This window comes from Mustela putorius, unplaced genomic scaffold (assembly GCF_011764305.1).
Source record: "Mustela putorius furo isolate JIRA1106 unplaced genomic scaffold, ASM1176430v1.1 tig00003834_pilon_pilon_pilon, whole genome shotgun sequence".
Taxonomy (NCBI): domain Eukaryota; kingdom Metazoa; phylum Chordata; class Mammalia; order Carnivora; family Mustelidae; genus Mustela; species Mustela putorius.
Window position 1 is genome coordinate 76,288,465 of NW_025421987.1, and position 4,316 is coordinate 76,292,780.

At 39.5% G+C, this 4,316-nt stretch overlaps 1 pseudogene; it reads right to left on the reverse strand.

Moving 5' to 3' along the window:
- Window positions 1–1,702: 1,702 nt before the first annotated feature.
- Window positions 1,703–2,886, reverse strand: LOC101692823 (annotated as a pseudogene).
- Between the last annotated feature and the right edge of the window lie 1,430 nt (window positions 2,887–4,316).

Below are 4,316 nucleotides of genomic sequence, written 5' to 3' on the forward strand. Positions count from 1 at the left end.
GTTTTGGTCCATGATCGTCATTATGTATGAATGAAAGCAAAATGCAGTCAATATTCATGATGCTTCATCTCAATGAAGAATGTGTACTATAAACCTAACAAAATTGTAGCACAGATTTTAAAAAATGACATTTTTAATGATGACACTCAAACATTAAAACTCTTTTTTTAAAGCAATTTCTCTAATGATATTTGATGGTTTGTGGAGTTTTTTCACTGCTTTGTTTCACATCCAAAGTTGCTTTACATTAAAATAATCTGCCATTTGCAAGAATTAGATAAAGTGGACTTCAAATTTAGTTCTCAAATATTTTCAGAAATCTTACAGTTTGCAAGTTTAAAAAATGCTGTGTATAGCAGCCCATGAGCAGCATAAGGGCCATACCAGACTATAAGGATCACTACACAGATTTGAATCCATAGTGTTTCTTGAACTGTGTTCTGATTGCATACATAAGAATCACTGCATTTTCCTTAAAAAAATAAAAAAAAAAATTTAAAAAAACACTGCATTTTCCTGAACTCTCTGAGAGCTATTGAACCTGAATTTCTTAGGAATGGTAGCCAGCAAGCAACAAATTTAATATTTTTCCCAGAAGACTCATCACCCTTAAGTTTGGAAACCACTGCCTCATGTTGTGCCATAGTCACAGGCAATTTTCACAGTTGTTGGGAAGGGAGGACAGTGATAGATATGTAGAAACAGGTTGGGACACTGAGTGAGGATTTCTTTGCTTGAAATGTAGACCATTGTAGACTTAACCATCTACATTTAGATGAAAAAGAGATACTGTCCTACCTGTGCTAGGCATAATTTTAAGATAATCCCTTCCAAGATATCCACTACATTTAGCCTGCATAAACCCTGGAACTGTGAATATGATGAATTTTACTCCTATTATTAAGGTTCTATTATATGGGACAATTGATTTTAAGAAAGAAGGTTTATCCTAGGTGAAATTTGGTGACTTCTTAAAAGGGACTGGGCTCTTCCAGAAGTCAGAGATTCAACAAGATTCCCCATTGCTGGGTTTGCAAACAAACCATCGGCCATGTGGCAAGGTATGCTGGCAGTCTTCAGGATAGGAGTAAACAGAAGCCCCCAGATGACAGCCCACAAAGAAACAGGACTTTTGTCTTAATAACACAGGGCACCGAATTTAGTTAACAACCTCAGTGAACATGGAAACAAATTTTCTCTCACAACCCCAAAATGAAAATAAAGCAGTCCAAGAATTTGGTTTCAGCTTCGCAAGATCCTGATTGGAGGATTCAGCCATTTCTCCTTGAATTTCTGACCTACAAAACTGTGGTCTAACAAATGGGTATTATTTTAAGTTGTTGCACTTACCGTGATCTGTTTCACAGCAATAGAATTAAAATATTATTTTAACATTTTAATACACGGATATGTACTCACTTAGCCCAAAAAGTGACTCTGGCCTGTGGTGATAGAGTATAACCCAACCAATGTGAGCTCACTCCTTGATGAGTCACAGAGAGAAACCACACCAGCTGAGTTGTTGCTAGTTTTAACTGTATTTGCAGCAAATAAGATGGGTAGTGGGGTAACTTTCAAAGCTGTGACTCCCCAGAGAAGGGTAAATGGGTCCTTTTTACTTAGGATTAGGATGAATGTTGAGATAGGAAGTCTTTTTTTTTTTTTTTTCCCTTCAGTTTGTTTGTATTTTCCTGATGCCAGTTCTCAGGCCTTGACCTTGTACTTCAATGGCGAGTATAGCCCCTCCTTCTGCTGTTGTTTCTTGGTCTTCAAGTTTTCCTTGTGCTTATTCAGCCAGCAGCACATGGCATGTGTCTTCTTGGACCACAGATCTTCTTGGCTTAAACTTCTTACCCTTGAAGAGTTTCCTGCAGTGCACTGAGTCTGGTTGATGATGGCAAGAACACAGGTGATAGACTGGCAAACAAGTTCAATCTTGGAGAGCTTGGAAGCCACACCACCTGCTGCTTTGGTGGTGCGCAGCTGGGACAGCTCCAACTTTGGGTCTTCTAGTTGCTTAAGCAGCTCCTCCTCCTTCTTGACAAAGGTCTGGAGGCTTAATCTTGGCCAGGTCTGCCCAATCTGCCAGCCCTGCAGACTTGTATTAAGAAATAGGTACAAGGTCAAGAATGTGCCTTATGGAAACATGCTATACATACATTGCATGTTATGTAAGTGAGGCTTGTGCCCCTCCCGGGGCAGAGATTTTAGTATTTTAATGAGATAAAGGTCATTGTCAGTCATTCTAGAAGTCATTCCAGGCCCATGTGTTTAGAGATGGGAGTTGGGGGTTTAGCTCAAACTGGCCTGGGTAGTCTGGGTCACCAGAGTTCTTCTCTGGGCAGTTATTACTGCTTGAAGGATAGTTTCAGTTCCATCACAATATGTTATGCCTGTAAGGTCTCTTGTTAAGAGATAAACTGGAAAGAAAAGTTTAAAGAAAATGTGGGACTAAGGTCATGGGTATAAGCAGGTGAGCAGTAAAGGTCAGGTCTTGGGGCCTTGCTGGTGACAATAGGTGTGATCTGAACACAGCCACTCTTATGCACACTTTTACTTCCCTGGGACCATGCATATGAGTGAGATTGGGGTTATAAACCAGCAGATATTACATACTGGAGTTAGGTTATAGAATCACCAAAATCTGCTGTGTCTAGGTTAAAAAAAAATTTTTTTTTTAATTAAGAAATCCTTGTAGGAAGAGCAGAATCCCCCAAATTTTAAAATTTTCCCCATCAGAAGTGATTTTTAAGGACTCTGAAAAGTTTACATATTATAACCAATATTGTAAGGTAAATTAATATTTTAATCGCTCTTACCAAAGAGGCATAAGAGCTTAATTGGAGTTGATGGTCCAAGATTGGGCACTAAAGCTGCCAGCACCATGCCTCATTCTCAGAACAATTCTTTTCCTCACCAAAGAGAAGCTCATGAGTTTGTCTATTCAGCCAAAATAAATCAATTTTTTTCTCTTAATGTGTCCATAAGCAACATCTACTTTCCATTATTTCTTGTGGTCATACGAGCATTTCATTGACTATTTCCATAAATAGTTCCCACATGCCCATGCCTCCTTTAATGACTTTGTGAGTCTAATAAAGTGATTAGAACTCCTTACCCCTGCTGTGGCCTCTGCTAAACGATCTGAAAATACCCCTCCTGCTGGGGTTGCACCGCCAGCAAAATTCAAATGACCCACCAACAAGTACATCTGTTGTAATTTGACTTTCTTTGACCTTGTTACATATTTCTACCATTCTATAAGACCTTTAATTTTCCCCCTTGAGGCTCTAAATTCCTTTTTAATTATTTATTTGTAGAGAGTCTCTTCTACAAATAAAATCAGGTTAATTCATCTTCTAGTTTAACTCTTCTGGAGTTTTAACCTGTCACTTGCTCTCTCAAACCTCGCAGAGTCCCTAGCTAGTATGTCTGCAAACATGACAGGATCATCTGATTTGCTTTACGTAGTCACTGAATGTTCACTTATGGGTCCCAGATATCCTGACTAACATCTGTACAGTTGTGCTCTTGCTGAGCAGTGAATCTCTGCAACACCCAGTCAATAAGATTTTGCTAAACCCAGGAGGTAATTTACAATGGCGAAACATTTAGATGAAAACTGTTGAATGTTTCATCAATCTTCAAGAAATGTTAAAAACAAAACTGGGTTTAGCGGAAACATCTCTCTTTTTTGGACTTTCTGATTTATACGTTATACACTGGCATAAAGGATACTTGGTCCTTTGCTGGTTTTGCCTTTAGCCTTGTCCTCCTATGGTAGCACCAGTTCCTCCTTTGGGCGGCAGCCCATCCCCCTCTTCCCCCTCTGGTCCGGATCAGACAATTTTGAAACCTCTGATTCTAGGATACACCTGTGTATCCTAGCTAACTGAGGCTGCATTTCATGGACCACAGTGGGAAATTCATTGCCGTCGTGGGCCAATATTGTCTGGGGATTTTCATAAAATTGTTGGGAAAGTTGTCTTTACTCCCCCGGGTTTGTACGTAGGTTGAGAAACCTCTGAAGCCTCTATTGACCAAATTTGCTCTTAACAGAGGAGAATCTGCTCAACAATGATAATAACCTCTGAGAAAGCAGAACTAAGAGAGAGTGGTCATTTCAGTATATTCTCTCCTTTGAAACTCTCCACCTAGCCATGCCTGAAGGTCTACCGCCCCCAGCCTTTTCAATTACTTGAGCCAATCAATTCCCTTTAATAGTTAAGCTCCTCTGGGCTGGGTTTTCAGAGTCGCAACTAAAAGAATCCTGCCTTATAGAAAAGGTCTCTTTCACAAAAGTTAAATTAATTCAA